An 18,570-nucleotide genomic window follows, 5' to 3' on the forward strand; every position below is an offset into this window, starting at 1 on the left:
AAAAAAAAAAAAAAAAAAAAACCTAGGATACATAGGAATAAATCAAGATTTGTATACTGAAAGGTACAAAACATTGTCGAAAGACATTAAATAAATGTCTTTTATTTAAAGAATAAATGGAAACACATTCTGTATTTGTGAATGAAAAGACTTTATATTGTTAAGATGGTAAAAGACGCCAAATTGATCTATAAGTTTGATGCAGTATTTATTAAAATGTCAATTGCCTTTTTTTTAAATAACAGAAATGGCAGAGTCTATCCAAAACTTCATAAGAGATAGTAAACATCCTGAATAGTCAAAATGATCTTGAAAAAAATAAAGCAAAGTTGTAGGACTCACATTTACTGATTTCAAACCTGTTAAAAAGTGAGATTAATCAAGCCAGTGTGGTACTGGCAGAAATAATAGACATATATAGTTCAATGGAATGGAACTGAGAGTACAGAAATAAACCCTAACATAGTCAGTTGGTCAGTTGATTTTCACTCAAGAGTGCCAAGATCATTCAATGGGGGAAAGAATAGTCTTTTTTAAAATGGTGCCATGCTAAAGAATGTCCACATGCTAAAGAATGAATTTGAATGACTGTCTTACACTATATATAAAAATTAATCTAGAATGGAAGAAAATAGGTGTATATTTTCTCTACCTTCAATTAGGCAACAGTTACTTAGGTATGACACCAAAAACAAAAGCAATCAAAGAAAAGAATATATCCATTGAAATTCATCAACATTAAAAACCTGTTTTTGCACATCAAAGAGCACTACCAAGAAAGCAAAAAGACAGTTTGCAGAATGGCAGACAATATTTGCAAATCATGTATTTGATAAGGGTCTATTTTATAAAGCGTATAAAAGACCCATAACAATAATAAAAAGGGAAATAATCTAATTGAACAATGTGCAACAGTTTTGAGTAGACATTTCTGCAAAGATGATATGCAGATGGCCAATAAGTACATAAAATGATGCTCGACGGCATTTGGGGATGCAAGTCAACACCACAGTGAGATACCACTTCATACCCCTGCACTAGTATGGCTATAATAATAAATTAAAAATCACAGAAATTAACAAGTGTTAGCAAGGATGTGGAGCTACTAGAACCATCATATGTTGCTGGTGCTAATGTAAAATGGTATAGCCACTTTGGAAAACAGCCTGGCAGTCCCTTAAAATTTAAACATGCAATTATCATATGACCCAGCAATTCCATTCTTATTATATACCCAAGAGAAATGAAAACCCAAGAGAAATGAAAACATACATTTATATCAAAACTTGTACATGAATATTTATAGCAGTATTACTCATAATAGCCAAAGTGGAAACCACAGAAATGTACAACGACTGATGAATGGATGAACAAAATGAGGTGTAGTTATACAATGGAATATTACTTACCCATGAAAAGAAATGAAGTACTGTTATATGCTACAGTGTGCATGAATATTGGAAACATTATGCCTAATATAAGCCAGACACAAAGGCCACATATCATATAATTTCATTTGTATACAATGTTTAGCAAAAGCAAGTGCATAGAGACAGAAGGTATATTAACGATTTCCAGGGGATGAGGAAAAGGGGGAGTGGGGAGTGGGGTTTCTTTTTGAGGATGATGAAAGCATTTGGCATTAGATAGTGGTTATTGTTGCACATTCTTTTGAATGTACTCAAGACCACTGAAATGTAGACTTTCAATGGTGAACTGTATGTATCAAAAAATTCAAAAAATGAATAACCTAGGAAAATTAGCTCAGACCAATTTGACTCAAATTCTCTACTATTGTATTAAAAGTATTAATGGTAAGGTGAAAAAGTTGTCAACTTAGCATGTTTTACAGAGGTCCACTCTATTTCAAGTGTAATGGTAATTTACAGCTTTGCAGATCCATTCTTGCCAATTGAAGATGATAAAAATTAAGAGATCAGTACCATGATTATGATATGGAAACACAGTCCATGAACACTGGAGCCAGTTAAAATAGTGTAAGATTGTAGATTTAAAAGGCACATGTAAAAATTTATTCTTAAAAGATAGATATAAACATTAAAAATTGTATAGTGAAAATCTGGACCTAGTCTGAGATAAAATTCACAAAGAGTGAACCAGGTGGAGGAGGTTTTTCAAACAGAAGATGAAATCAAGCAAAGTTAGTTTTCACTTGTTATCCTAACCATTATGTAAATATAGGTTAAAATGTTTAGAAAAATCTTAAGGATAATCACTGAGTTGAAAATAAGAAAAAAAAACCTTTCAAAAGAAAAATCAGACAAAGCAGCAGACAAATACTGCCATGTATAAAGCAAATAGCAAATATCAAAGGAACATCAAAACAGAAAACAGAACATGAAGACAAAATAAAACCAAATATAAACTTTATAACTACAAATATGAATGCCTTAAAAATACAAAGGCACAAATTGAATCAGGCAAATGAAAAGAAACAAAACAAAAAAGAAAACAGTGCTTGAAACATTAAAATCAGACCAAGACCAAAATAATTAGGTCTTTATACTGCAAAAGACGTTTATATTAATATCTTAATATAAATACCTTGATGTAATTATTTATAATTTAGAATATCTTAATATAAAGAGAACATCTTTATATTGCTGATTCACAATGATGATAAAAGTAACAATCGTTATGTGCCAAATAACATATCATCAAAATATGTAAAGTAAAATCATTAAAATACAAGGAAGAAATAATGGAAATGTCAGAGATTTTAACCTTTCCTACTCTATGAGGTCAAGTAAGCATATAGAAGATCTCAGGAATGTAACTTATGAGGTTAATTTAACAGATACATATGAAACATTGTGGCTAATGAAAGCAAACATACCTCTTCCTATGCCAATGGAGTAGTCACGAAAATTGATAATTCAGTAAGTTCCCCGAAGAATAATCATTTTATTATAATAGAGTTAAAATGAAAATTAGTAACAAAGATTTAACTCCCTCAAAATCACAACTTAATCATTTGAAATTCACTTTACTTTAATTCTTAGTTCTTTAGTTAATTCTTTAGTTCACTTGATAAAAATATTCCAAGAATGGTTTTCTTAAAATATCCAATTAAGAGAGAAGCTTCTGGCTGAGCATGGTGGCTCATGCCTGTAATCGCAGCACTTTGGGAGGCTGAGGCGGGCAGATAACCTGAGGTCTGGAGTGAGGTCCAGAGTTCAAGACCAGCCTGACCAACATGGAGAAACCCCATCTGTACTAAAAATACAAAAATTAGCTGGGCGTGGTGGCAGGCACCACCAGCTACTTGGGAGGCTTAGGCAGGAGAATCGCTTGAACCCAGGAGGCGGAGATTGCAGTGATTGGGGATCGCCCCACTGTACTCCAGCCTAGTGACAGAGTAAGACTCCATCTCAAAAAAAAAAAAAAAAAAAAAAAAAAAAAAAAAAAAAAAAAAAAAAAAAAAAAGGAAAAGAGAGGCTTCTACCCAAGACTAATAGGAAAATTAGGAAGCATAGATCTATAATTTTAGTATAGACATGATAATAGCATTATAATTAACAATAACATCACCAACTTTACCCACTTACTGGCCACTGATTAGGATAAATAGTAGCACCTGCTTTATAGGAGGGTGTGAAGATTTTATGTGATAAATTTCTAAAATGCTTACAGAAATACGTATCATAAAGTAAGCCCTCAATAAAAGTCAGTTTTGAACTACAGGTAGAAAGTGTATTTTTAGAACTATGTTTAAAGCAAATAACCTCACCTAGTAGTGAGTGATTTAAATAAACAAATACTTCTGTTTTCCTCATGCAACGAGAGCTCCAGAAGTAAGCAGTCTAGGACTGGAATTGCAGCACAACAATACTGTCAGGCACTAAGACTTCTCATAACTTCCTGTTTTCCTATCCTTCTTCTCTATCAGCCTCATGACCACAAGATTGCTGGTACAGGCCAGGTGCGGTGGCTCACACGTCTAATCCTAGCACTTTGGGAGGCCAAGGCAGGCGGATGACCTGAGGTCAAGAGTTCGAGATCATCCTGGCCTATGTGGCGAAAGCCTGTCTCTACTAAGAATACAAAAATTAACCAGGTGTGGTGGCATGTGCCTGTAATCCCAGATACTCAGGGGGCTGAGGCAGGAGAATTGCTCGAACCTGGGAGGCAGAGGTTGCAGTGAGCCGAGATCTTGCCACTGCACTTGAGCGTGGGTGACAGAGGGAGACTCCCTCTAAAAAAAAAAAAAAAAATTGCTGGTACACATCCAGGCATTGCATCTGCATTCCAGGAGGAAAGAAGGGAGATCAAAAGCTTTATATTTTTGGAACTGTGCCTTTTGATTTGCGACGAGAGCTCTCCCACTGAATTCTCACTGATCAGAAATAGGTTGTACAGCTAATGCTAATTGCAAAGGAGGCTGGGAGATTAAGGATTCTTAGTTGAACACAGTGCTATGCCTAACAAAATGCTGACAAAGGAGAAGAAGCAATAGACATTGCATAGGTAACCAGCAGTGTCTTTCATAGGAGGTATAAATAATTTTAATGTACACAAATTAAAATATTGTAAGAAATGGAATAGCCGTCAAAGAAATATATTTATATGTAAATATATGTGTATATATTTCCTTGATTCAAAATAACGGAAGATTTGCTTTTTAATTCTTTGAGAATATATTTCTATTTTTTTAAAAGGTTCCAGAGGATGCAAAAGATAAGAAATATCTCTTTGTATTTCAAAATGGCAAACCTTGCTACCTTACAAAACTTGCTCAAAGAAAATAAAACAGGCCAAACTTATTTATTCATAGAGATAAAAATGCTAAATAAATAAAAGTAAATACATCTCAGCATGAAAATTAACAATAGCAAGCTGTGATTAAGGGTTTATTTTTGGAATTAAGGAATGGTTAAATAATTGGATATCTATTTATATAATTCATCTCATCAGCAGATAAAATGTGAAAAATGATTTTTTTTCCACAAAAATTCCTAGTGACTCCTACTTAAAGATTCTTCTCTAATATTATAAAGCGTGTCCAAAACCAGCAATGGCCACCTTTATAGTCAGTGACATTTCTGTTAAAGTCAGGAACAAGACAATAAGGCCCACACTATCACCAATGTTCTTTTATCCTTAAAATAAGTGAGTTTGAGGACAGAGGCAAAAATCATCCGTTGTCAATGATATGCTCAGGTATCTGAAAATTTCCGTAGACTATGGAATAAGCCTACTATAGCATATTAGCTAGTCATGCAGAAATATATAAACATTAATAAGAAATCAGTAGTTTGAAAGCACGATAAATACAAAATCCCAATTCAATACCAAATATAACCTAGGCGTTAACCTGGCAAATACAAATAGATGTAGAATCTGTGCAGGAAACGTTTTAAACTTCCCAGAATAATGTAACGGAAGACTTGAACAGACATGGAAGCCATCTCTGTTGTTCATAGGCAAGACCTAACATTAGAAAATAATACTTTTCCTAATTAGCCTATAAATCTAATATGTTTTAATTAAATTCTGTTGGGATTTCTTTTAAAAACTTGACAGACTATTCTTGAACTCATAGGAAGAACAAACAGATAAGAACAGTAAAGATAATTTTGATTAAAAAGGGTACTAAGGCACTCTTTGGCCTCCTAGAAATTAAACATGTGAGGGTTCTAATAATTAAAATAATAAGATAACAATACAGGAACAGACATATTTTCAACAGAAAGAGAAGTCCATAAGGAAACCTAATGATGATGAAAAGTTTGTCTTAGGATAGAAATTGATTTTGTGTTCTATCACTGAAGAAAGGATACTTCTTTAAAATGGTATTGGAAAAAAAAAACATAAGGAAAATATAATATTCCAGCCCTATTTCAGATCTTATCCCAAAAGAAAATTCAGATGTATTAAAATCTTAATGTAAGAAATGAAGCTATAAAATGACGAAAAGCAAGTATAAAGCAAGTATAAAGAAGCTTTTACATGATTTTGGGATGGAAGATTGTTTTACTTTTGTCCTGCAGGTACTAACCCAGTAGGTTTAAATACATATGTTACTCCTTATATTTGCAAATATGTGGGCAAGACAGGAAACGGGCGGCGGGGCAGATACTATCACAGTGATGGGCGATGTTGTTACTGATATTTAGTTAGTGGGTGCCGCCGGGGATGCAAAAATCCTTCATGGCATGGGACATTCCCACATAGTAAGGAGCTGTCCAGCCCCAGATGCCAAAAGCAACCACACTGAGAATCACATGTTGTGGAACATTAAGAACTGTTTTAAAAGGTCATTATTAATCATGAAGTGGTCCAATAACTAATATTTCCTGTCTGAGGTTTTCTCCCTCTCTTCTTTTTTAATGGCAAAATGCCTATACATGACTAAGACATCTGAATAATGGCTTTTCTGTCCTCTTCTACATACCAGCTTTAACAATTTGTCAAATGTAGGCAACTAGCTTTTACAAATATAATGAAGAACCTATTGGTGGTGGTATAAATTGGAGGCATTTGTAAAGAGAGAAGATCTCTGGACAAGCTTGCATTCGCTATGCCTCATTTCCTCTTCTTTATTGTGTGGATAAGGGGAAATGGTGTTTACTGGGAGAGGACCAAAGAAGTTGTATTATTTCTAGTTTACACGATTACTGTAAAAGCTTATTTCAGACAGTCTTATCTTAGGACATTCCACGAGTCTCACTGTAGGGGATGTCACATGCCAATATTTCTTGGTGTTCTTCTGATTGAAATGCTTTTTAAAAAACTTGTTTGAATACCTCAAAATAGACATGGCTGTTAAAAAGAGAGAGTTGAGTTCTGATAGCTAACATATAAAAGTTTAGTGTATGATCAAAATATTGTATCAGAATTTTCAAAGGGAAAGGGACACTTTGGCTGCAACAAAGAAGGCCGCTTCTCAGAAGCGATTCTCCCTCTTTTTCAGAGCTCTCTGTTCACTCCGCAATGGTAACATTGATTTCATACCTTATGATACAGTTATATAAATAATCGAAAAGAACAGAATGCCTGACTAAAGTGGCTTAAATGAGTACAGGTTTATTTATTTATTTTTTCTCACATAGCATGAAGTCTAGAGGAAGACAGTTGAGGGCTGGTGCAGGAGCTCAACAGTCTAAAAACTGGGCTCTTTCTGTTTCCTCTGCCATTCCTAGGACATTGATTTTAATTCACATTCTGGTTACCCCACAGTTGCTGCAGCTCCTGGTGGTGTAACACCGTTCCAGGCAGGAAGAAAGTAAATGGTGAGCAACCCTCTGGACCAGTGTGTGTTAGTGCCAACTATTGGAGGGTGAGGTCGGTTTCTTTCTGGAAGCAAGGAGAAGAGGGAGAAGGAAAAGAAGGAAGAAGGGAGAAAGAAGAATGATGAGAAGCCAACCAGCCAGGAAAGCTAGAGGTAGTAAGATCACTGTACTTCTTAAACGTTGACGTGCATGCAGATCACTCAGGGTTTTGTTAAAATGAAGATTGTGATTCAGTAGGTCTGGAGTATCTGCATGTCTAAGGAGGTCCTCCGTGATGCTAATGCTGCTAGTCTGTGGTTTGTGCTTTGAGCCTGATAAAGTCTCTTGAGAGTGGAGTTACTTCAATATAAAACAATTCTAGTTTTTTTTTTTAAAGTCTCAATTCAATTTTTAATATGTTCAGTGGTGAAATTTGGATATTCTACTTTATTTAAAGTTCTTCCTCCCGGTACTTGAGTGACCTTGTTGTTGGGCCTGCAGCTGGCTGTCTCATTCTTATGGGGCTGTTGTGCAGGATACTCTTCTATCCTCTGCATCATGGGAAATCTCTGATTTGCAGGTCTTTCAACTTGGCTTCTTTATTTCCCCACACATTCACTTTTCTGCATAAAATCATCTTTTGATCTTGTGGCCACTGAGGTTGGCCATCTTTTTTCTGGGCATTTAGGTGAAACTGAGAGTCTATTTTGTTAGCATTGTTAGCCTCCAGGTTCCTTCTGCTGCATTTCTGCCTTCCAGAAGGATCTACTTAGGGAAGACCTAAGACATCCCCAGCCTTGCTCTGTTTCTTGAGTGGATCTCATTGGGTCCATAGGAGAAACCTCACACGTTCTTTGCCCAGACACATACTGTAACACTAGGCTATTTCCAATGGAGGAATGTCTCTTTTGTCCGCTATCAGGGTAGATAACATGTTATTGATTCTCACACTAGATTTCTCAGGCCCGCGTCAGACCCTTGCCCACTGTGCAGCCCAGTCTCCAAATGGCCCTACCAATTTTTCTTTTTTTTCTGGCTAAAGATAAGGAGTAAGCACATTTAACCCTCTCCCTTTGGAGCAGGGACATGCACAGCTGTCTTCGAGAAAACTCTCTCAGTTAAAATGTAACCACCTTCTTGAATGTTTTAGACTTCTGTATCTTGGTTTCCAACCACAACTTTGCAAGCTCTGCATAGAGGATCTGCTAATGGATTTTGGAATGCCCCATTGGTTGTCACATTGTAAATAGACAGCTGTGCAAGCAGGTGCATTGCAGAACTCTAGGGGTGCCGTTCACCTCCAAGTCACTGCAGATTTGTACAGTGGTGATTTTTTCTTAATTGCACTTTATGCAGTTAAGAAAAAGGAAAGGTTACCTTTTTCATAATGCACAAAATCCCCTTTTAATCTACTGGCAGCTAATTTTGGTAATAGCCATCAGGGTCATCAAAGAAACTGAGAAGTCCCTCATTATTAGGAATGTTTTAAATTACTTTATAAAATGTTATGAGGACTTGTATATATTTGATTCCATATTATTATCCCTTGAATACCCAGTGCAATTTTATCGTGTTAATTTTTAAATCATTCATTTGCTTCTTTGGGAGTTTTAAATTTAATTTTTGAAAAGTAAATATGGAACAGAGGGATTCAAATTTTGGTTGTTCTTTGCATTCAGATATTCTGCAATCAGTAAGTTGAGTTCCTTTAGTTGCTTTATGTTTCTTATCAATATTTCAAAGCACTTGTTTCCACAAATTTTAATTTTAATACAATTTCTTATTCTCGCATATAACTTCAAAACCTTGCTTTTGGCTTTTTTTTTTTGGTTCTTACATCAATCACAAATTTTTAAAATTCATTACCTTGTTTTAAAGGTTGATGCCTGCCTGTCCAACTCCATTCCCATCTGGCCTAGAACATTTAAATTGGCTGTCAGACTTTTTTTAGTTTGCTATTGTATTTATTTATTTATTTTTAAATTTACTTTAAGTTCTGGGATACATGTGCAGAACATGCAGGTTTGTTATGTGTGCCATGGTGGTTTGCGGCACCTATCAACCTATCATCTAGGTTTCAGGCCCCGCATGCATTAGCTATTTATCTTCATGTTCTCCTTCCCCTCTCCCCCATCCCCTAACTGGCCCCAGTGTGTGTTGTTTCCCTCCCTGTGTCCATGTGTTCTCATTGTTCACCTCTCACTTATGAGTGAGAACATGCGATGTTTGGTTTTCTGTTTTCTGTGTTAGTTTGTGGAGAATGATGGCTTCCAGCTTCATCCATGTCCCTGCAAAGGACATGATCTCATTTCTTTCTATGGCTGCATAGTAGTCCATGGTGTTTATGTACCATTTTCTTTATTTGGTCTATCATTGATGGGCATTTGGGTTGGTTCTATGTCTTTGCTATTGTAAACAGTGCTGCAATAAACATACATGTGCATGTGTCTTCATAGTAGAATGATTTATATTCCTTTGGGTATATACCCAGTAATGGGATTGCTGGATCAAATGGTATTTCTGGTTCTAGATCCTTGAGGAATCGCCACACTGTCTTCCACAATGGTGAACTAATTTACATTCCCACCAACAGTGTAAAAGTGTTCCTATTTATCTACAGTGTCGCCACCATCTATTGTTTGGTGACTTTTTCATAATCACCATGCTGACTGGTGTGAGATGGTATCTCATTGTGGTTTTGATATGCATTTCTCTAATGATTGGTGATGTTGAGCTTTTTTTCATATGTTTGTTGGCCGCATAAATTCTTTTGGGAAGTGTCTGCTCGTATCCTTTGCCCACTTTTTGATGGGGTTGTTTGTTTAAGTTCCCTGTAGATTCTAGATATTAGACCTTTGTCAGATAGGTAAATTGCAAAATTTTTCTCCCATTCTGTAGGTTGCCTGTTAATTATGATGATGGATTCTTTTGCTGTACAGAAGCTCTTTAGTTTAACTAGATCCCATTTGTCAATTTTGGCTTTTGTTGCAATTGCTTTAGCTGTTTTTGTCATGAAATTCTTGCCTATGCCTATTTCCTGAATGGTGTTGCCTAGGGTTTTATGGTTTTGAGTTTTACATTTAAATCTTTAATCCATCTTGAGTTAATTTTTGTATAAGGTGTAAGGAAGGGGTCCAGTTTCAGGTTTTTGCATATGAGTAGCCAGTTTTCCCAGCACCTTATTAAGTAGGAAATCCTTTTCCCATTCCTTGTTTTTGTCAGGTTTGTCAAAGATCAGATGGCTGTAGATGTGTGGTGTTATTTCCGAAGTTTCTCTTCTGTTCCATTGATCCATATGTCTGTTTTGGCACCAGTACCAGACTGTTTTGGTTAGTGTAGTCTTGTAGTATAGTTTTAAGTTAGGTAGCATGATGTCTCCAGCTTTGCTCTTTTTGTTTAGGATTGTCTTGGCTATATGGGCTGTTTTTTGGTTTCATATGAAATTTAAAGTAGTTTTTTCTAATTCTGTGAAGAATGTCAGTGGTAGTTTGATGGGAATAGTGTTGAATCTGTAAATTACTTTGGACAGTATAGCCATTTTCATGATATGGATTATTCCTATTCATGAGGACAAAATGTTTTTCCATTTGTTTATATCCTCTCTTATTTATTGAGCAGTGGTCTATAGTTCTCCTTGAAGAGGTCCTTCACATCCCATGTTAGCTGTATTCCTAGGTATTTTATTCTCTTTGTATCAATTGTGAATGGGAATTCATTCATGATTTGGCTCTCTGCTCTCTCAACATGCTTTGACTAGTGAGAGGCATCATGCTACCTAACTTAAAACTATACTACAGGGCTACAGTAATCAAAACAGCATGGTGCTGGTGCCAAAACAGACATATAGATCAATGGAACAGAAGAGAAACTTCAGAAATAACACCACACATCTACAACCATCTGATCTTTGACAAACATGACACAAACAAGGAATGGGAAAAGGATTTCCTACTTAATAATGGTGCTGGGAAAACTGGCTACCTATATGCAGAAAACTGAAACTGGACCCCTTCCTTACACCTTATACAAAAATTAACTCTACACCACTTATTGGTGTATAGGAATGCTTGTGATTTTTGCACATTGATTTTGTATCCTGAGACTTTGCTGAAGTTGCTTATCAGCTTAAGGAGTTTTTGGGCTGAGATGATGGGGTTTTCTAAATATAGAAACATGTCATCTTCAAACAGAGACAGTTTGACTGCTGCTCTTCCTATTTGAATACCCTTTATTTCTTTCACTTGCCTGATTGCCCTGGCCAGAACTTCCAATACTATGTTGAATAGGACTGGTGAGAGAGGGCATCCTTGTCTTGTACTGGTTGTCAAAAGGAATGCTTTCCAGCTTTTGCTCATTCAGTATGATATTGGTTGTGCAGTTGTCATAAATAGCTTCTATTATTTTGTGATATGTTACATCAATACCTAGTTTATTGAGAGTTTTTAACATAAAGGAATGTCAAATTTTATTGAAAGCCTTTTCTGCATCTGTTGAGATAATCATGTGGTTTTTGACATTGGTTCTGTTTATGTGATGGGTTATGTTTATAGATTTGCATATGTTGAATCAGTCTTGTATCCCAGGGATGAAGCCAACTTGATCGTGGTGGATAAGCTTCTTGATGTGCTGCTGGATTCAGTTTGCCCTTATTTTGTTGAGGATTTTTGCACTGATGCTCATCAGGGATATTGGCCTGAAGTTTTCTTTTTTTGTTGTGTCTCTGCCAGGTTTTGGTATCAGGATGATGCTGTCCTCAAAAAATGATGCCTTTTTGCCCTCTCTTCACCTTTTGCCGTCCCAGGGTGGAAAACTCCCTGAGATCATGCCAATGCTGCCATTTTTGGTACATGGGACCCATGAAGGAGCATATCGCTCTATTGCACGTGCACATGTTTCTCCTATCATAAATATTCATTCACCTCCTATAGCTCATTAAATATGTATATTTAGCCACCCCATTCAGCATGAATTCTTGTCCCCCTTTCTCCTCCCTCAAAATGTCTTTTCTGGCTTCTGCCAGATGCTGTGCTTCCCAGCCCATCAGACAGCCTGGCCACCCTGCAGGCTGCAACCCTTTATGGGAAATACAGCTCTCCTTTCCAAATTAATATTGTATATATTATATATATAAAATAATCTCCTTTCCAAGTTAAATATACATATATATATATCTCCAGTCTTCATCCTTTTGAATGAAATATGGAATGAGATTTGTCTATAGATTTGTCTATATGCATACAGATTTGTAATTGTATAAATTAGGCAAAGAATATTTTACGAAAGCCTTTTTATAAGAGTTTATTTTTTCTCGAAATTTTCTGTAATGGATTTTTTTTCAGTCATTTGGGGGGGTCTATGTCTATATTACAACCTATAGGGAGATTTAAATTATTTAAATTATCCCAATTAAGGGGATATTTTTGAGTCTCTTGATCTGATGATTTAATCTTGTCATTGCCCTTCGTAACACTTGCAAAGCTTAGCAAGATCATGAAGAGAAATTGCATTTTATTCTAGAACCTGTGATAGAAATCTCTGGAGTTTATCTTTGTAATTTCTCATTTTTTCCCCTGTAAGAATCACCAATGCTCATTCCACCATCTATGAATAATTTTAGTTGACAATCAAAATATATTAACCCCCAGTGACCCAAGAACGATGAAATCCACCATTTCCTATTCTGAAGACTGTTCGGCAAACACAGATTTAAATCTCTTTACACTTCAAAATTTTTTACCAATGAAAAGCTCAAAGAAATTGCCTACAAATAATTTCTGGATAGTTTAACCTATGCTTTCTGAATTATATTGCATTTTATCCTGCTGATAGAAAGTATAGTAAATTTTCATTGTTTAAGACCTGATTTTAGAGTCGCTCATGAAGACAATTCTGTTCAGATTCCAGTAATAAAAGTCAAACTTCCCTCCACTTTTGGCCAGAAGAGGGAAGCAGTCGACTGCATCTGAGGCATCTGTTCACGAATTCCAGCAAACTTTTGTACTTCAAATTAATTACCACTCAATAATGTAATAGTTAAAATAATGCATAGCTCTCAAATGTCACTTTGTGAAATTAAAGGAAATGTATGAGGTATGTATTTTCTTTTCATTCATTTATGTCTTGAAATTACTTAGCGTCTTAGACTCTGTGTTTGTGAAATTTAATGAACACTGCTAACTGATAGTCAATCTCTGCTTTAAGTCAGAGCTTTACAATTGGATTAGAAAATCAATAACCAAACAACCAGAAGACCTGCCTTATCGGTCTCAACTTTTGCCTCTGAAATGAGAAAGTTATTTCCTAATTGTTCCACAGAGTTAAATGCAAGCTCATGGCAACATGGGATAACATATGTTTACCTCTACAATTGCTTATATTAATATTAGGGTATTATTTTAATTTTTTCTTACTTAGGATGTGATCACTCCCTTAAATAGCTCTTTTATTGTCTTGTTCTTGCCTTATCTCTGTTATTTTTGGTAATGTACCGGATGAACTTCAGGCTCATCTAAAATGTTTCCCTGAATTAGTTTGTGCTCCAAAGGCCATGTGGAGTAGAGCACTGAGGAAAAGTTTTCTGGATAATTCAATTAAAACAAAAAACAAAACACAAATGAAGCCCCTATCATTGAGTAAACATGAGAATTTAAATATTTCTGTGTTGATAATTGTACCCATTTCCTTTTTCATTTTGAGTTGATGCTAGCTCTGTTTATATAACCAGACACTTTATGATAAATGAATGGTAAGAACTCAGTCCACTTGCCATCATGGTATGTTGTATTCATCTAGGCCTCACAGAAATAGGGTTACTAGATGATCCATAGTGAATTTGTCACTCACTGTTCTGTTACAGACCTTGTTTTAGTAACGTGATGCGGGTATTCATTTTCTTCACTGTATGTTTTTTATTCCTGAATATATTTAGTTTTTAAATTTTTTCTTCATTTCACCCTGATTAAATTCTTATATTACGAGCACTTTAGTAAAGGGCCTAAGATTAGAACATATACCCAAAGAAGTCTCAAAATAGCATGAGTGGCGGGGCGGGGCGGCCCACGCCTGTAATGCCAGCACGTTGCAAGGCTGAGGCAGGTGGATCATCTGAGGTCAGGAGTTTGACACCAGCATGGGCAATATGGTGAAACCCCATCTCTTCTAAAAATATAAAAATTAACTGGTGTGGTGGCAGGCGCCTGTAATCCCAGCTACTTGGGAGGCTGGGGCAGGAGAATCACCTGAACCTGAGAGGCAGAAGTTGCAGTGAACCGAGATCATGCCACTGCACTCCAGCCTGGGTCATCTTTTTATTGTTTTAGAAGGTAAATTCTCATTTTCACACTGATTTGTTTTTATAAAACAACTCCTTTTAAGGAACAAATATTCATTTCTAGTTGGAGCAGTATTTCTGAAACTTTAGCAGGTATCAGAATCATCTGGAGAGCTTGTTGAAACGTTGATTGAAAAGACCCAATCACAGAGCTGCTGATTTGTTAGGTCTGGGGTAGGGCCCAAGAATTTACATTTGTAACAGGTTCCCAGGCAATGTTGATGTTGATGTGGAGAACACACATTGAGAACCACTGGATTAGAAAAAGATAATGTGTAATGAATGATTTGTACAGTCACAGCTACCTAAAAGTGAGAGCTTAGCTGTTACTATTACCTAAGGTACCGAGTTTAGAATTGTTAATAAACAGTAAACATTCCTTGAATGCCTACTATGAACTAGACACTGTGGTAGGTTTGAAGAGCTCATACCCTGGGTGAGGAGAAATGTGGGGTCATATGGGGACAAATAGGAGAAAAATCACCTACTCTTGGGGTTTATGGAGAACTTCTTGTAGGAGATGACTCCTGAGTTAAGTTTTGACACGAGCAAGTGTTACCTAGGTCAGTAGAAGCTGAACAATTCTTACAGACAGAGAGAATAACCCAAGAAACTAAGAAAAGGTTGAAACAGCAGTTTTATTACAAAATGAAAGCTTGAGTTATAGAAAATAGGCAATGATGTAGTTTCGCTTTCAAGAAAGTAAATTTGAGGATAGAAGATAATAATATAGTTTTGTTTTTAACAAATATTTGTGTGTTACCCAGTGTATGGAAGTGGTTTTATTGTGTGTATTGTTTGTTTGTTGTTAAAAAGTGGCTTGGTTTGCATTTTGTTGGGATTTTCAACATTTTCTTATCATAATTGATTAGAAAAGGAAAATGGGGGGAAAATTTTCAAGACTATTCATTTTAGTGATTTTAAATAATCTGTACTCTTAATGAATCTCAACTATGCTCAATATATTGTCATTTCTAAATTTTGAATTGATGTTGTTTGGTGAGAGTTATTTTACTTCAACTAATGTGAAGCTGCAGATGTAGCTTAAAACAGAAATGGCACTTTAAAGCAAAATTTCAATATCAAGTAATGCCAAATCATATTAATCAACTTGAGTATGTTAGAAACTAATTGTTTTTTGTAGAATTTCGAACTGCTTCATGGGCAATAGAGGAGCTGCACATCACAGTTACCCCCCTCCCAAAAATATAATGCTCACTTCAAAAGAAAAACTTCCTTCTTCCTCAGATAGGAAAAAAAGATGGATAAATTAACAGGAACTAAAAGCAGAGGCACAACTACTATATAAACAAATAATACAAAATGCATGAAACTGAAAATGATCATGGCACCTAAAGTTTTAGCATTAGTCTCTTTTCTATGTATCAGGCTGACATATTAGAAGATAAAACATTATATATACATGATTTTCATATATATATGAAACACATATCTTAAATAAAGGCATCTCAATTTTGAAGCAAGGAATTTTTTAGGTAAATCCATAAAGCAAGAAAATGATTTAGAAATGATAAAATAGTCTGTATTTCAAATAGAATATAAAATATAAACATAGTGAACAGGAAGAAAATGAAGCACAAAGAGTTCAGTATGATGAAAGAAAGTCTATTGCTGTAGTAGCTCAACAAGTCAGAATCCTCAGGAAGTGCACAATCTTTGGTGTGTTAATATGACTTCAAATGGAGCTGTTTAAATCATTTACTAAGATTTAATAGCTAAACAGAGGCACAATAACAGTATATTTTATAACCTTTTTGGATCAAAGAATATTCACACACTTATTTGTGGGTAGCATATGCTTAAGTCTTAGCAATATAATGGTGCCATTTGACATTGCAAGAAGGGTAAATAGTAACACCCCAAAATTATGACAACTTTTTAAATGTAATTAATTTAATTAGAGTACCAGAAACAAAGAAATTCTGTAAAAGGAGCAGCAGGAGAGAATTTCACTAACATCTTTCACAGATCTCGACTGTAATTTAGTGTTTAAATAATCCTTTTGTCAAAATAGTGAACTGGCTTTCTGCAAAGGACGTCTTTCTGCAAAGGGTGTCTTTGAACTGGTTTTTACTTGTGGAGCTGTTTTGTGTACTGAAGAATATCCACTTGTCAAGATGCCATTCTGAAACCCAGATGAGTAGCTGAGAAGCTCATTTTGCTTGCCCTCGGGACAGCTAAGCTTTACATTTTTGATGACAATGGAATGCAGTAGTTTATGTCAGGGGGGTGTGTGTGTGTGTGTGTGTGTGTGCATGCGCGCACGCGGGTGTTATTCTACAGCTTCTGTTTGAGGTTCACCTTACTTAATTACAAAGTAAGTGTGAAGCAGGGAACATCCTTTGCAACTAATCTTCACTTTTCATCTCAGAATTGTGCACTCTGCAAAAATCTGATCTTCTCTCCATTTTAGTTTTAAAAATAGTTTATATAAAAGTGAGAAGCACAAAACAGAAATTTAAAAAATGTACACTAAGGTGCTTTGCTTGCTTCAAAGATAGAAATACTGTGTCTCTTATTTCTATTGCATTTTAGAATTCAGAAAAGCAGAAAGAATCCAGAAGGTCTTCTATGGCCGTTTTATTAAACAGCCATAGGTCTTGAGAAACTGATTCTGTGTGTCTGTAAGTTTACTCAGAATTCCAGTGACACCAGCTTTACTTCTATAAAAAAGACATTATTGATGATTAAACTTAAAATACTTGTGAGATTATTATAATTAGAAATTCAATGTATATGATTGAATAAAGCAATAATTTCTTGAGTTATAGTATTAAGTAACATATTTCATAATATCTACATAGCTAACAAAATATCTGTATCATAAACCTTGGCTATACATAACTCAGGTGGTTTGTTTCTGGGAATACAATCATAATAGGGAGAAAAGTCAGTGATGTAATTGTGACAAAATAGCTTCAACCCCACCTTTAGTTGTATAATTTTGCTGAAGTTTCTGCATATATATAGCAAACGAATTGAACTATATATCTAAAATTCAATTTCTAAAAATTCCATGATTAAATAAGTAAACAGATCCACAGGAGGGAAAACGCTGCAAAATTCAGGAAATATTTTATCTTTCTCCCTTTCTTCCTTCTTTTCCTTAGTTGTTTAGCTTATGAATCCTGCCTTTAATAAAAGTGAATAAATTATATTAGTATAACACATGAGAAACTTATGTTAAAAGCTTACAAGAAGAGATGGAGAATGGTAAAGATACAATTCAAAGAAGTGATAAATGTCTGGGATTAGGAAATGATGTTCTGGTGGAGCTATTTGTTATATCAACAATAAGACTGAGATAGGAAGCTTTGAGCTGAAGGATGTGGGTAACGAGTGTCAGGGAAGCCCTGGAAAAAAGCTCAAGTCAATGGCATTAGCTGGGCAATGGAGATTGAAAATTAGGTTTAAATATTTCGATACACCCAGATCACAGCCATGCCAATGGGTACTGCATTTCAGGGACTCTTCCTTTGCCGACAATTCAGTTTTTCTAAAACACCAATCTTACCAGGTAGACTTCCAAGAAGATAATTAATTTTCTGCTCCTGCAGCATAATGTGTAAGGGGAAAAAAGCAAACAGATTTCTGGTCATATAGAAACAAATAAGGCAGATGGGAAAGGCAATGTAGTATGGTAAAAAATTCACAGACCTGACATTGACTCTTACAAGATATTTCACATAGGGCAAGTTTTTTTTTTTTCTTTTTAATCCTTTTGGTTGTCAATTTCCTCATGCATAAGATGGAGTTTATACCAATCCTCACATAGCAGTGATACGAGGATTAAATGAAGCAAGACTTGTAAAGCGTCTCACATAGTGCCTGGAAATAATGGGTGCTCTCCCTTCGGTTTTTCCTCTTTTCCCTTTTACACTTTTCTTTTCTTGCTCCTGATGTTTTCCCCACTCTCTCACCAAGTAAGAAACAGAAGTTTCCAAGTAAAAGATCCTCTTAATATCCAAATGGCCTGTTGGGTGGCTC

At 35.4% G+C, this 18,570-nt stretch overlaps 1 long non-coding RNA gene across 3 annotated transcripts in view; it reads left to right on the top strand.

The window, feature by feature from the left end:
- LOC108534330 (uncharacterized) overlaps positions 1–18,570 on the top strand; it is a 324,475-nt gene that overhangs the window by 60,380 nt on the left and 245,525 nt on the right. For 2 of the 3 annotated variants that reach the window (XR_001886942.1, XR_001886945.1), the window contains exon 3: positions 7,201–7,405. The exons of the other annotated variant lie outside the window; for it this stretch is intronic. This is a non-coding gene — a long non-coding RNA (uncharacterized LOC108534330). The remainder of the gene's footprint in view (positions 1–7,200; positions 7,406–18,570) is intronic. 3 annotated transcript variants of the gene reach the window in all.

This window comes from Rhinopithecus bieti, unplaced genomic scaffold (assembly GCF_001698545.2).
Source record: "Rhinopithecus bieti isolate Rb0 unplaced genomic scaffold, ASM169854v2 scaffold_10612, whole genome shotgun sequence".
Taxonomy (NCBI): domain Eukaryota; kingdom Metazoa; phylum Chordata; class Mammalia; order Primates; family Cercopithecidae; genus Rhinopithecus; species Rhinopithecus bieti.